The following is a 16,628-nucleotide window of genomic DNA, read 5'->3' as shown; positions in this document are numbered from 1 at the left end:
GTGCACATCGTCGTCCTGTCTAAATTGAATTATTAGTTTCGGCCCGTTTGACGAGTAGCACCCATCAGAGCATGAAAGATTTGAGGAAACTGCGAACTGTCACAAAAGAGACAATTGGAAGAACTTTTTCAAGAGCGAAATCTAACGTAAAATATATATGAAGTGCATTTGAAGTTGGACAGTTGCTGTATCTAAGGACTCATTTTTAATAACTCACTGATGTTTATTTTATTGTTGCGCAGTATTCTATTGCTTTGCTGAATAAGCTGTTATTGGAAAGATCGTAACATTACGCAATTAACATTGGAGATGAGAACTGTCGGCGGGCGGAGCATTATTGAGTATTTTAAGTGCTTTGGGAGGGTCAGGGGGAAGGGAGACGCATTCAGGAGAGTACCTGTTTTCACGCTTACTGTGAGGAACGGAGGGTTACATTAAATGCATTGTGGGATTTGTAGGTAGCAACCCGGAAAGAAAGGAGAATAACTACAGGGCAATCAGTGAGAGAGTTTCAATGTGGAACAGGTGAATGGGAGGGGAGGAGACAAGTGATGAAAAAAGGTTAAAATCAGAGATTCAGAGAAGTAGGTTGAATCCCTTCGGGGAATGAAGACGTGGGGAGGACGTTTGCACTGTTTGTTTGAAAGGTACGGATTTTTAAGGAGGATTATTTCTAAGGATGGTTATTATGCTTTTGTCATAAAAACAGGGGGGTTGATAAGGAGGTGGGGCAGTAAAATGGAGATAACGGGTATCGGTTAGAGAGAAGAAGGGGAGAAAGTTCAAGAAGCAGGGATACTCATTAAAAATGGCAACAGAAGGTTGCATCATTTAGCGGGAAAATGTTGATTTGGGTAAAGAGCAATAACCGCATGTGTAACTATTAATGAATATTACAGGGTCAGATATAGAGTTTAACAGATGTGTTTTCATTTATAGACACTTAAACCCCTGACGAAGAGCCAGAGTGAAGGCTCGAAATGCATTGGGAAATGAAAAGTGACGCTCATGAATTAATCTATGCACATCGTCATGTTGCAGGAGAAGGCCTGGATTGGCATTCCTGTTCCATTAAGAATGAAATGAAGGCATAAGCGTCTTTTTTGTGACATGGATAAAATTCGAAATAATGATAAACTTTGGATTACAATTATACAAATAAACAATTGGGAAAACATGTAAAGTTTGCGGCATTTTATTATGCATGAAGGCTGTGCTCCTGGATGGGGGCAGAGTTCTGCTCCCAAATTTTCTGCATTAGTACTCTGCGTGGCAAAGGGCTGACCACGTATCTCGGGAAGCACGCGAAACAAAACATCAACAGAGAAAAGGGAATGAACTTAAAACTGATTGAAGAAGGTGTGCACATCGTCGTCCTGTCTAAATTGAATTATTACTTTCGGCCCGTTTGACGAGTAGCACCCATCAGAGCATGAAAGATTTGAGGAAACTGCGAACTGTCACAAAAGAGACAATTGGAAGAACTTTTTCAAGAGCGAAATCTAACGTAAAATATATATGAAGTGCATTTGAAGTTGGACAGTTGCTGTATCTAAGGACTCATTTTTAATAACTCACTGATGTTTATTTTATTGTTGCGCAGTATTCTATTGCTTTGCTGAATAAGCTGTTATTGGAAAGATCGTAACATTACGCAATTAACATTGGAGATGAGAACTGTCGGCGGGCGGAGCATTATTGAGTATTTTAAGTGCTTTGGGAGGGTCAGGGGGAAGGGAGACGCTTTCAGGAGAGTACCTGTTTTCACGCTTACTGTGAGGAACGGAGGGTTACATTAAATGCATTGTGGGATTTGTAGGTAGCAACCCGGAAAGAAAGGAGAATAACTACAGGGCAATCAGTGAGAGAGTTTCAATGTGGAACAGGTGAATGGGAGGGGAGGAGACAAGTGATGAAAAAAGGTTAAAATCAGAGATTCAGAGAAGTAGGTTGAATCCCTTCGGGGAATGAAGACGTGGGGAGGACGTTTGCACTGTTTGTTTGAAAGGTACGGATTTTTAAGGAGGATTATTTCTAAGGATGGTTATTATGCTTTTGTCATAAAAACAGGGGGGTTGATAAGGAGGTGGGGCAGTAAAATGGAGATAACGGGTATCGGTTAGAGAGAAGAAGGGGAGAAAGTTCAAGAAGCAGGGATACTCATTAAAAATGGCAACAGAAGGTTGCATCATTTAGCGGGAAAATGTTGATTTGGGTAAAGAGCAATAACCGCATGTGTAACTATTAATGAATATTACAGGGTCAGATATAGAGTTTAACAGATGTGTTTTCATTTATAGACACTTAAACCCCTGACGAAGAGCCAGAGTGAAGGCTCGAAATGCATTGGGAAATGAAAAGTGACGCTCATGAATTAATCTATGCACATCGTCATGTTGCAGGAGAAGGCCTGGATTGGCATTCCTGTTCCATTAAGAATGAAATGAAGGCATAAGCGTCTTTTTTGTGACATGGATAAAATTCGAAATAATGATAAACTTTGGATTACAATTATACAAATAAACAATTGGGAAAACATGTAAAGTTTGCGGCATTTTATTATGCATGAAGGCTGTGCTCCTGGATGGGGGCAGAGTTCTGCTCCCAAATTTTCTGCATCTTTAGAAAGTAGGCATTTTCTTGCTTAACCATCCTGTGTGCCTCTGCTGGGTTGTGGATTGACTGTCTGACTTTAGAGTGACTGGGGCTGGGGATGTGCATTCACTTTAAACTGTAGCCTTTCCTGGATGATTCAGGGCTGGGCTGAATAGACCTGGGCTGCAATTAGAGTCGTGGGTGGAAATTTCAAGGCATGGGAATAGGCCTGGTCTGCCTTACACAATGCTGTCTCCACCTCGTGCTAGGAAGCTGGACCAGAGAGGACAGAACTGGTTTAGGCTAAGCACAGAGACTCTCTGCCACAAGAGAACAAAGGAAATGTGGTATAAATATTGAATCCCAGATCACAGAACTTTAGAACTCTTTTGGACTCAGAAACCTGCCAAAATAAAGAGCTGAAAAAGCTGTGAGGAGGAACTACTAATTTGCGATTTGCTTTGTTGGCCTGCAGTGGCTGCTTCTGTCTTGGGCAGAGAAAGGACTGTACTGAACTTTCTGATTCTTCTTTGTTTGAGTTTCTCCAAGGGCTTGAGGTAGTGCTTGCCCTAGGTTCACGTATTCTCAGGAACAGCAAAGACTTCACCTTCTTCAGGGTACCGCCCCTGGGTCTCAGTTGCCACAGAGGGAAACTGCAACCCAACGCCCCTACCAAGACCACTGGTGGTCCGTTGACCTGAAAGCACAGCAGAAGGCACCATGACACTTCGCACTGCAACCCTGGTCTTACCGACAATGACGACCACTGCCGCCACCAAGCCACTGTTGCAACGCAACCTATGGGCACCGCACTCCGCACTCCACCACCCTGGTCTCGCCAATGACGCCAATATCAGCTGACATCACTGCCATGGTCTGCATTTTGGTCAGGGGGCACTGCCCATAAGCTACACAAAGCACCTCCCCACCCCACCCCACACTGCAGCCGCAGCCCAGCGACGCCAGAACAACCGACCGCTGCTCTTCAATGGACATTGCAGCATGCACCGTGACTATCAGCACGGCGACGAGCATCGCCTGCTGTGCACCGCAGCCCTGGTCTCACAATGCCTACTGGACAACTGTCACCAAGCCGCTGCCTTCACAGGGACCTTAGGGCACCGCACGCCACACTGCTCCACTTCACACACCAGCCTCGACGACCTCCGCTGACAGCCCACACTGCCGCAGTCGGCTGGAACAAAATGATACTGTTTACAAGTCTTCTGACATCGATCGAGTTTGGTTGTTTTCAGCACTACGGCAGCACCAGACGGAGCTACTGACCTCAAGGAACTGCATTTTTTCAGTTATTCTTGCAAAGTGCATATTTTGATTATTGCATGGTGGATGTTTATTGTTTTGGTCTTGTTTTACATAGATAAATATTGGATATTTTTCTAAACTTGTGTGATGTCCTTTTATAGTGTTTTCACTGCATTACTGTATGCACATGTTTTACACATTGCCTCTGAGATAAGTCTGACTGCTCGAGCCAAGCAACCAAGGGGGTGAGCAGGGGTTATTTCAGTAGTGTATCTCCCTTATCCTCACTAAGGAAAAGGGTCCCTTCTTGGATAGGTTAACAACCTGGCAACTTCAAACCCCCATTCCTAACAGACTCCCCTTATCATGTATTTCCTATACAGTCCAATCCAAAGGCACAACCACAATATTCTATTAAACGGGACGCCAACGAGCCCGTTAAAGAAATTCTCCCCCAATTGCAGTGCCAGGGAGTAATTGAACCCTGTGTCTCTCAAATCAATAAGCCAATTTTTCCTGTTTTAATACAGGATCATTTCTATTGTATTGTCTTAGACTACAGACATTTGAATAGTCATGCACTCACATTTGCACTGAAAATCACACACAGTATGGCACTCATTAAAAATGTTCTCTGTAAAAAATACAAAAACACTGTAGACATTTGGTTTCTTCAGTCACGATTTGGCTCCTGAGAGCCAATACTGGTCCGCCTTTAGCACCCTAGGTTTTCAAATGCTCCATGCACTACTTCCTATGGGCTATACGAACAGCCCAGGAGTTTTTGCAGCACCAATTGTGTCAATTCTACATTACATACAGAAATTCTGATGCTCTGTCCTACGTAGATGACATCTACCAGACGGACGATAAATTAAGCCTCCACTTGGCATGAGTAGATTGCATAATGTTGCAATTGGCTGAACTTGGCTAAAAGTTAAACTTAAAAAAAAATCCAACATAGTGTTTTTAGTGTCTTTTTCTTGGGATGTGAACTTACCAATGAAGGAAAGAGTCTTCCCCTCATTGTTTGGAGAAATGTGCACAATTGCAAGTTGCAGTCCTAGCTAGGTTTTTTTAATTTTGTCAGAACATACATACCTGAATATGCACAATGCATAAAACCTTTTTATTCATTAATATGCCTTGATTTCTCCACTTTGTGCTGGATATCAGAACACACAGATACACTCAGATCTTTACAATCTGATTTGCTTAAAACATGACACTTGCATACACGTGTCAATGCCACAAACCTGGTTATATATATTTTATAGGATACAATTGGATTTACAAACTTCACCTTTAACAAAGGTGAAACAGTGCCCATAGCATACAGATCGCATTTATATTCGGGAAGGCAAATATGTTTTGCATCCACTAAAAAAAATACTGACTGCCACCCAAATGGCCATCCTTAAAGAAAGGCCCCTTGCTCAAGGGAAATACATTATTGTCATTACTCTAGTGCCAGCCTTAGAGGCTGTCACCAAAGCTAACATTTCTAATGCTAGAGCCCTTCATCCTAGATGGATCCAATGGGCAACCTCCTTGACAGCTGTTGATGTAGGTTTTGTCTTTGACACTTATTTGGAAATACAAGGATTTCTACAGCACAAGCATGTTTATCATTTGTCATCTATTGTTCTGCCTCTCAGTTTCATCCCCACCAAAAAATATATGCTTACACAGACCAAGCTCATATATACAGCTTCGTTTGTTAACCAGTTAGCCCTTAAAGGCTATGAATACTGGAACAATAAAATTGATTTAAAATCGATTTGGGGAACCAATTTCAAGCCTGTTTAATTTCCACACAAATGATTTTCTTGAAAGAAACAATCCAGCAGATAACTTGTTTAGGATTGGAAAAAATGAAAGAAATGAACGCACCAACAATTCCCTCTATTGGTAGCTTTGATAATTGGCAAAGTCTGAACAATTACACGGAAGAACAACTAACTAGCATGGTGCAGAATGGGACATTCAATTCCATACTTTTAGGACCTAACGGTGGCTATTGTGGCAGTAGACACTAATGATTGTCATGCTCGTTTTCTTAATTCCATACCTGGGTTCAAATCAAACACACCCGATCCAGATACCCTCAATCATAATATTCTCTTATTATTACCACCTATTTGGTGGGAAAGTTGTGCCAACAATGGTTGGAATATTCCACACTGTCTGCAGTGACACTACACCTTTCTCTCCTGTCCGAAGACATGAATTTATCAGATTTTCTATTAGGTCCTAAATCTCCACATTCTAAAAGATTTATTTAAGCTACCTATAATGAAATTTGGAAATTATCCTAGATGGAAGCTGCTGCACATTTAAGACAAATTGACCAAGATAATTTGGAGACGGTACTTGCTGTTGTTGATAATAGTTTTAATATGTTATCTTCTTGTATTTACAATTTAAATAACATTGTATCATTGTTTATTGATATCATGCAAAGTGACATGTCAACATTGTGTCATAGGCAAAGTCTACTTAGAAATATTATGCAGTTTAGCTGTACAGGACAAGCTCTTAAAAATGGGCGCGTACCATGGCACTAATTGAACTGCAGTAATGTATTCCTGCCCTTTAATTTGACTCACAAACAACAACTGTTGGGAATGAAAGATGCTACATACACAATGCTGCATTTGGAAAAAATAGAACAACTTCGATTTACTAGCTGAAACACCATTGGCTGTGTGGGTAATACAGATTTATTTCTTTGCCTATCTCAACATTTCAGTTCGCCCCTAGCATGAAACATTTTGCTGTCGGTAGATTCACAAAATATGGTCACTTCCATCTATAAATCGTTGTGAATGGGCCAGTAAGGAAGTTGCTTTTACTGGTGAAGACTGCGACTCTTCTGTCGGACATTCACTTGTTTGCAAACATACTAAAATCCACAGCGCATGTAATACCTCAGTGCGTAGTGTGGTCAGCCCTTTAAAAGGAATTCCCCTCCCCACAATTCTTCCCTTCATTGCATTTCTTTAGAATATGACTCATTTAATGCTTAGCAATCAAGATTGCTGCAGAATGCGAGCTGGAGTCGCTTATATTTTGTCTGTTTCACAACTTGTTGCAGCAATGTCTTGTTTCCCTCTGCATAGGATTGAAGATACCTCGTTGTGGCCTTACATTACAACTTTGAAGGCAGACTTCAACACGCCAAGCAGACTCAAAGCATTATTGTTTCAACATGAGGTAGCTCTCACATCTACTTGCGAAACCTTCAAATTGCAGGTGGGTAGAACTTCTAGTGAAATACCATCATTGTTAACCGCATGCGCGTGCCGCTATTTTCGCGCTGTGTGGCTTTTTGCGAAAAGCCGCGTTACATGACCTCGTCATGAGCATGCGAGCGGTGCAACTCATGACGAGCTCAGCTCGTCATGCGCATGGAAGGGGTTAAATACCAACCTTCTCCTGCATTTCAGTGAATTAGTACGTCACATTTTTAATGCCTCTAGTACCTCTAGTAAAGTTGTTGGCCTTGACCTCCTCAACAGTTCATTCTAAACTATCTTTGGAATAATACTGACTTTTAGGAATTCCATTTTTTTTGTGTATTAGGAGGATTTGCTGTGTTCTCATCCTATTTCTGCTTCCCCGCAATGGATGTACCTTTTGCGGGACATCTAGAACAACAACCGCTCCAACACTATCATGAGCGTATGCCTCAGATTCTGGGGATATTTCTACTGCAAGAATTGTAGCATTCCTGCCTACTTGGTTTACCTGCTTATAACCCATTTTGCCCTGTATCCGGTGCCCCTTTTAATGGGAACTGGATATTTGCCTGGCCTCACAGACACTCGCTGCCTTAGACATTTAACTGCTAATGAATCCTTTAGCGACCCATTTTCAGGACTGTCCCTTGGGTTTGTACTTCTATGCATTGCAAGGCTTGAACCACTCACCTAAAAGAAATATGTGCATTGGCACAAGAATCACAGAATACAAGCTATAAAAGCACGTATGCAGGTTGACCGGTAATTATTTCAGCATCGGCAGGAAGCGAGGATCATGTCTGTTCCTTGGAACTTGTGACTTGGGCTGTTGATCAATCATATTTTGCTGAATCAGACTCCTCTATGGAGTCATTAGCCTTTGAATTGGCGAATGGCACAATAGATTCCTCCAAAGCACCATGATTAGATTATTTCCAAACAGACACTTCTTTTTGAGCTTCAGAACAGTATATTTAATAGTTAGGCTTTCAGTTTGTTTATCTTATAATTATTTTCATATATTTTAGCGCTTTCTCTCGTGCTATTATCCTAACAAAAGAGACGATGTGTGTTTCATGCATGGCCCATTGCCGTGTTTCCTATGTTAGCCTAATTGGGCATGCTATAGGCTACTTTTATTTTGCACACTTTACTACATAGCACGCTTGTTATTGTGCAACGTTGAATTTTCACAAAGAACTTGCACATGATTTTGTGTTTTATTCCTTTTCTAGGATTTAGTCTGAAAGTACTAGAAAAGCTCAAACAGTAATGCCACTTGTTATTCTCTCTGGTCAAACGCTAGATCCTTGACATATCAAGAGAATACAGCTGCTGTTTGCGAGCACACATGCCTTGTCATATAACTGAGGACAAGGGTTCTGAAAAAACTAATTATGGGCGTAAAATCCGTTTTGTTCACGAAATTTGCGGATTTTTAGCAAATTTGCGATCCACGAATCGCGCAAATTCGCCCCAAAATCCGCAAACTCGCAAGCTGCGGATTTTTTTGCTTGGTCGCGCTTGAAAAATACAATATCGCGCGTGTGGCGTTGACTTACCGTGATTCTGAGTCCGCCGATTTGTTTTTCTCCCGGTTTGCGTGTGCTGCGCCATTTTGGATCTTGCTGCGTGATCGCGCATGAGTTTTTCGACCATAATTACATCATCGCTGTTTGACATCTTGCACAGCGAGAGTTTGACAATGCGAGTATGTCATAAGGGCCCGCGATCACGCATCGCAGGAGTAAACAATGCCGAACACGGAGATGCGGCGCGCAGCTGACATCCGCCGGGAGATTTGAACAGCTCGCTTTCCCGAAATTGCAAAAATTGCAATTCTGCACAAGAAATCCACCGCAGGCAGCATAAACCTTGTGAAAATCATGATTTTGATGAGAATAACTCCTCAGATTGACATTTGGCTGCACTTTTTTGTGGAAGGAGTCCATTTTGGGGGGGGGAGCGGGAGGAAGGAAGTGCCCCAGAGTCTCCAACTTCCTGTTCCTGTCCAGCAGGCTCCTCCCAGTGCTTTGTCCATGTCCTGGTCCATTTTGATTTGGATCTGGAGCTGGAAGGATTACTTTTTGTGGCTGCTGCTGGATATTTGTATTTGAGGACTTTTTGGACTTTGGAGTTTGGATCACTTTTGGACTTGAGATTTTACAAGTAAGTTGGTGTTGTTTGTTTGGGGCATTGCAGTTGCCGCAACTACAGTTTTAAAACTTTTATCACAAGTTTAAAACAATATATATTGTGGGTAGCCACAGTATCCAGTAGGCCCAGGGTTAGTCATGAGTGCATGATACAACTGTTTCTGTGATTTGTTTTTTAACTTAATTCTCATTTATGTCATGGAATTTTAGCTCACTGTTATATGTTGATATTTTTTTTTAATTTTGGGGTGCCTGTAAAGCCTCACTAGCCAGTAGGCCAAGGGGTAGTGAGTGGTGCATGGACCAAGTCTTTCTGTGGGGTGTCTTGAATTTAAACATCATTGAGGGCATGGATGGATTGTGGTGATTTTTGTGTGTTTTTCGACTTTTTGGGGTGTTGTTGGGGCCTGGCCATGTGGGTGGGAGCCATTTTGAGGCCTGGTCCAGGCAGGGCCTGGCCATGTGGCTGGGAGACAAGGGGCCATTTTGAAGCCTGGCAGTGTGCTCAGCCCTGCACCCAGTTTGCCTTGCTTTCACCCATTATGCCATGGGGTAGTCAGCGGTGCATGGACCTAGTCTTTCTGTGGGGTGTCTTGAATTTAAACATCACTGAGGGCATGGATGGCACTGGATTGTGGTGATTTTCTGAGTGTTTTGTGACTTTTTGGGGTGTTGTTGGGGCCTGGCCATGTGGGTGGGGGCCATTTTGAGGCCTGGTCCAGGCAGGGCCTGGCCATGTGGCTGGGGGTCAAGGGGCCATTTTGAAGCCAGGCAGTGTGCTCAGGCCTGCACCCAGTTTGCCTTGCTTTCTTCCATTAGACCCAGGGGTAGTGAGTGGTACATGGACCAAGTCTTTCTGTGGGGTGTCTTTAATTTAAACATCATTGACAGCATGGATGGCATTGGATTGTGGTGATTTCTGAGTGTTTTTCGACTTTTTGGGGTGGTGTTGGGGCATGGCCATGTGGGTGGGGGCCATTTTGAGGCCTGGTCCAGGCAGGGCCTGGCCATGTGGTGGGGGTCAAGGGGCCATTTTGAAGCCATGCAGTGTGCTCAGGCCTGCACCCAGTTTGCCTTGCTTTCTTCCATTAGGCCCAGGGGTAGTGAGTGGTGCATGGACCAAGTCTTTCTGGGGGGTGTCTTGAATTTAAACATAATTGAGGGCATGGATGGCATTGGATTGTGGTGATTTTTGTGTGTTTTTCGACTTTGTGGGGTGGTGTTGGGGCCTGGCAATGTGGGTGGGGGCCATTTTGAGGCCTGGTCCAGGCAGGGCCTGGCCATGTGGTGGGTGTCAAGGGGCCATTTTGAAGCCAGGCAGTGTGCTCAACCCTGCACCCAGTTTGCCTTGCTTTCAACCATAATGCCCAGGGGTAGTCAGCGGTGCATAGACCTAGTCTTTCTGTGGGGTGTCTTGAATTTAAACATCATTAAGGGCATGTATGGCATTGGATTGTGATAATTTTTGTGTGTTTTTTGACTTTTTGGGATGTTTAACTGATGTTCCTCTGGCTTCGATTGCTTTTAGGTGCACAAGAGAACCACCAGTGCCAGGAAGAAGTCCTGCAGCGGTGTGTGCAGCACAACGTCACGTGACGTCATGTGTGGCCTCAGACAAGACAACTCTGCAACTCGTGCAACTGCGGCCTGCTGTTCTTACATCTGAAGAAGGTGGCCCCAAAGAAAGGTGGCCGTAGCGCCTCAGCGAAAGAAGTTGACAGTGCCACTGCCAGTAAGAAGGAGCAGAAGAAGCAAGTGGCACCAGCTACCAAGGAGACTGGTGTGCTCACCGACACCTTTTTTGGGGAAAAAAACTACGCCTGCAGCAGCAGAGGTGTCCGCCGGGGACCAAGCTGGAAGCAGCACCTCCGCTTCATTGGGCTCAGTGCCACCACGCCAAGTTAGGTCCAAGACCATGAGTGCTGCTGCGGCAGCCACTTTGGTTGTTCAATCACCATCGACCAGTGATGTTGGCTCATCACAAGAAAGTACCATCCAATCAACACCGGGTGTAACTCAGCTGACGAGTGTTCAACAACCACAGCCGCAACGACAACCACAGGTGCAACTAGTACAAGCGGAAGTTCATAGGCAGGGAGAGGCGCAAGGAGAGGCGCAAGGAGAGGCGCATGGAGAGGCGCATGGAGAGGTGCATGGAGAGGTGCAACTAGAGGTTCATGGAGCAGCACAAATGCCTACAACGCTTGTTCCTCCAGAAGTAGGGGCACATCAGGAAATTGATATTCAAGTGGAGGTATCATACGAGGAAGCCACTCCTACTGAGGATGATCCATTGTCTTCCAGATCCCCAGCAAGAAAAAGGTCAAGGAGGGCTACTACTACTACAAGTTGTTCTTCAAGCCCCCTTCATTCTGATGACCTTGATCCTGATTGGAACCCACAAATGCAGTCTGAGAGTGAGGCACGCCATGAGCCGACAAAGGTAGCTAAGCCTTAAAGGAAGGTTCCCGCAAGGCTTCGACTTATGTGTGATGACGACAAACAAGAAGTGGTGTCTTCTGCTGCTGATGAACAGTCTGACGACGACCCAGTCATCAGAGACGCCACTCCAGCCCCAGCGGGCATGCAGCAGACAGACATTTTCACCCTATCCCAAATGGCTGCTGAGCAGGATGTGGGCGGCGTGGCACTAGTACCACCCCCAACGCAGTAAACTACAACGCCACCACGACCTACAGCTTCCATATTTTCTCGTCAGAAGGGCCGGCAAGGACCTCGATCCAGCTCGACCTCCATTACCTCAAGTAGTGGTGCTGTAAGTGAACAACAGAAACGAATTCAGCCACACCCATCCTCCACTTCATCTGGCATTGAAAGTCAAAGTAGCACCTCCACCACCAGCAGACATTTCCAGTCCCCAGTTTGGGACTTCTTTACTGTTAGCCAAAGGGCGGAAAACATGGTCGTTTGTTCGATTTGTAAAGTATCAGTTAGTCGGGGTAAGCTTGGTACCAACTATGGTACCGGAGGCCAGAGAGGTTATCTCAAAAAACACCACCCTATCCAGTGGTATGCGCACCTAAGTAACATCCAGGAAGTCCAAATTAGAACTGATCCAAATGTATCCAATCACATTGCATCTGATGCTGACGATTGTGCAGGGGGGAAGTCAAGAACCGACCGACATTTTTTCTGGTACACCCAGTACCCCTGGCAGCAGCACTGCAGTGGTAGCGCCCACACCCTCTACCCCTGCAACATGTATGAGGCACACTAAGAGTCTGGGACAGACACCAATGCAAAAAACTAAATCAATGAGCCTAACTGGTGTGAAGTCTGCACCATCATCATCACGTAAAACGGTCCAGCCCACCATTAGCAGCCTGTTTTGGTTGGATGCGCCATTTGAACGCAACCACCAAACGGTACGTCTGTATAACGCAAAGCTGGCTAAAATGCTAGCGCTGGAACTTCTCCCTTTCTCTTTCGTGGAAGGGGTGGGTTTTCTTGAATTTGTGGCAACAGTCTGCCCTAAATGGAAGGTTCCTAGCCGGTCCTATTTTGCCAGGGTTGCTGTTCCAGCACTACATCAAGATGTGCTGGAGGTGATTGGCGCAGCTATTCTGAAGAGTGCTGTTCACACTATCCACATGACAACAGACATGTGGACCAGCTTGTGGACCAGTTGCCAAGCCCTTGATTACATGTGCATCACTGCACACTGGGTCTCTTTTGCAGGGGTCAAACAACAGTTAAAACAAGCAGGTGTTGACACGGACACAGTTTTTCAAGCAACTCGCAAACATGCAACAGTAGGCATGTTTGCCATGGAGAAATCTCACAATGCAGCTAACCTTTTGCAGGAGTTTAACAGGAAGGTCAATGAATGGCTGCATCCAAGAAATAGCATAGTTGGTTATGTTTCCACGGATAATGGCAGTAATATAGTTAGGGCCATGACTGATGGTGAATATTTCAGAGTACCGTGTTTGGCGCACAGTATTAACATCGTGGTGCAAGAATTCTTGAAAAAAGAAGACACCGTCATAAAATTACTGACCATCTGCCGAAGAATCTGCACACATTTCAGCCATTCTTTTAGGGCCCGGAAGCAGCTGAGGAGCATTCAACATGAACGTAATCCAGGAGGTGGCAACACGTTGGAACTCAACCTTTTACATGCTTGTGCGTCTGTCTGAGCAGTGGGGGGTAATAAATGAGTATGTCTATAAACTGGGTTCTACTCAGGAAGACATGAGGCTAAAGTTGGAGGAATGGAAGCTAATTGCAAGCCTGACAGACATGCTTCCTCCTTTTGAGATCTTCACGCGTGAAGTCAGCAGGGAGGACTGTTCTTTGGGCAAAGCTATCCCATTGTTGGTCATGCTAGAGCACCAACTGAAGGAGGTGTCTTGAACGTTCAGAGATGATGCTGAAAAGCGAGAAGCATATGATTTGGCGGAGAAGTTATTAAGGCGCCTACTTCACAATGAAAGGCTTACAAACATACATACAGAACAACATTACATTTGTGCCACTATTCTGGATCCACAGTACAAAAAGGCAGTGGCCAGCAAAGCATTTATTCCTTTTGATGAAGCTGATGTTTCAAAGTACAAACATTGGCTCGCTGTGTCAGCCACTCGGTTCGAAAAATGAGGCAGCACAAGTACAACTGAATCAGCAGGCCATCCGGCGTCAAGTTCCACTTCTGAATCCGTGGCCGAAGGGAGTCACTTTCCCTCACAGCCGTTAATGACACCAGCAACCGTGTCATCATTCTCACCTGCACCAGGCCAAAAAAATATATTGTCGGAAGCAGATTGGCTAACTCAGCAAGGGTTTGCTCGGTCCACTGCTGCAAAGGCCACAGATAATACGCAAAGTGGAACAAACCTGGAGAACCTTGAGTCGATGGTGCAGGCCTATCTGGATGACCCAACAGAGGTCTGTCTTAATGAGAACCCATTGCTGTATTGGTATAGGAAAAGGCCTGTATGGCGACTGATCACCAACCTGGCTCTAAATTATTTGTCTTGCCCACTCGCAAGTGTGTCTTCTGAACGTGTTTTCGGTGCTGCTGGTGCCATTGTAAATTCAAAAAGGACCCGCCTCTCGCCCAAAAATGTGGAGAGGTTAACAATAATCAAGGTGAATCAGCACTTTATACCACCCGATTACAAAATACGTGAATGCACGCAGGAAGAAGAGGACACCGACTTAGGTGACGCCGACTAAAGTTCTTCTCTGTTACCTGACCTACTCCCGTCTCAATTCATAGACTTTGAGGACGAGCTCTACTTCCCTGACACCGAGGCCTGAAAATTACTTCCTTTTTTTCGTCCTTATTCACTTTTATTCCTGTGTGTCTTTCTTTGTTTTGCAATTTTTACCACAACAAAACTCTAATCACCTAATCACAACAAGTCCATCATCAGCACTGTCTTCATCTTATTTTCCTTATTGATTTGAAGGTGCCGCAGTCTGCATTCCTGATGTTCACAAGTTCACAACTCAATCATGCTTCTCTATCCTCCTCCTCCAGACTCCCCCTATCCATTTCCCTCAAGGCAGATGGATGGATTATGGAAAATAAAGAAACTTTGTCTTCGTAGACGAGTTCCCTCAAGTGGGACTGAAATTACTGACTGACTACATGCTTGCTGATTGTTGACAGACTTACTTCTGAAATTGACAGGAGAGGCTGCCCTGTGGGCCCTCACTTTCTGAAGAAGATGCGGACAAAAAGTAGAACAGGTAATGAATAATGAGAAGATGGCATGCAGTGGACAGCAATGGCTGTCTGTCTCTGTTGAAACCAATTGCTGTTTGTTTTTTATGTTTTTTGTGAACAGCGCAATTTGCCATGTTTTGAATATACCAAAATTGCAGGTATTTGGGGGTTTCTTTGGGGGTGTTCTAGATTTGCGGTGCTGGGTCGGGGGTCTTGGAGCACTGCTGGGATAGTCTAATTTAGATTGCAAGTGGTTTGAAGAAAATCCATGGTGGGAAAGGGGAGTTAGGGCCTAGCTGCAGAGTGCATTTAGAGTGATGTTGACTGGTAGGCCGAAAATTTTCTAAGTGTCACATTTTCCATTTTAGCTTTTTGCCTGTTTGGGGGTGTTCTACTTTTTTGCGGGTGGGTTGACGGGTCTGGGGGCATTGCTGGGAAGGTCTAATATCGGGCGCAAGTGGTTTGGAGAAAATCCATGGTGAAAAAGTTTTTTCCGGTTTTGCTTGCCTGTTTTCAGGGGCTGTTTAGGGGGTTCCTGGTGTTTGGGGGGTGTTGGGGGGGTCTTTGAGCAATGCTGGGCATGCCTAATTTTGGTGGCAAGTGGTTTGAAGAAAATCCATGGTTGGAAAGGGGAGTTAGGGCCTAGCTGCAGAGCGCGCATGGAGTGATTTGGGAACTAGGCCTACATATTGCAAAGTATGAGATTTTGCATTTTTGCTTTTGGCCTGTTTGGGGGGTTCTGCTTTTTTGCGGGTGGGTTGGCGGCTCTTGGGGCATTGCTGGGAAGGTCTAATATCGGAATCAAGTGGTGTGGACAAAATCCATGGTGAAAAAGTAATTTCCGTTTTTGCTCACTTGCCTGTTTTCGGGGGGCTGTTTGGGGGGGTTCCCGTTGTTTGGGGGGTCTTTGAGCAATGCTGGGCATGCCCAATTTTGGTTGCAAGTGGTTTGACGAAAATCCATGGTTGGAAAGGGGAGTTAGGGCCTAGCTGCATACCGTGCATGGAGTGATTTGGGAACTAGGCCTACATTTTGCTAAGTATGAGATTTTACATTTTTGCTTTTTGCCTGTTTGGGGGGGTTCTACTTTTTTGCGGGTGGGTTGGCGGATCTTGGGGCATTGCTGGGTAGGTCTAATATCGGAATCAAGTGGTATGGACAAAATCCATGGTGAAAAAGTTTTTCTGTTTTTGCTCACTTGCCTGTTTTCGGGGGGCTGTTTGGGGGGGTTCTAGGTTTTTGGGGGTGGGTTTTGGGATCTGGGAGCACTGCTGGCACTGTCTAATTTTGATTGCATTTGTTTTTAAGGAAATCCATGCTGGAAAAGGGGAGTTATGGCCTAGCTGCAATCCACGTTTGGACTGAATCGAAGGAAGGCCGAAAATATTTTAAGTGTGAGATTTTGCATTTTTGCCTTTTGCCTGTTTGGGGGGGGGGGGTTCTACTTTTTTGCGTGTGGGTTGGCGGGTCTCGGGGCATTGCTGGGAAGGTCCAATATCGGAATCAAGTGGTTTGGACAAAATCCATCGTGAAAAAGTTTTTCCGTTTTTGCTCACTTGCCTGTTTTCGTGGGGCTGTTTGGGGGGGTTCCCGGTGTTTGGGGGGGGCTGTTGGGGGGTCTTTGAGCAATGCTGGGCATGCCCAATTTTGGTTGCAAGTGGTTTGAAGAAAATC

This window comes from Lissotriton helveticus, chromosome 4_1 (genome assembly GCF_964261635.1).
Source record: "Lissotriton helveticus chromosome 4_1, aLisHel1.1, whole genome shotgun sequence".
NCBI classification, from domain to species: Eukaryota; Metazoa; Chordata; class Amphibia; order Caudata; family Salamandridae; genus Lissotriton; species Lissotriton helveticus.
Note: the sequence above shows the minus strand (reverse complement) of the source record.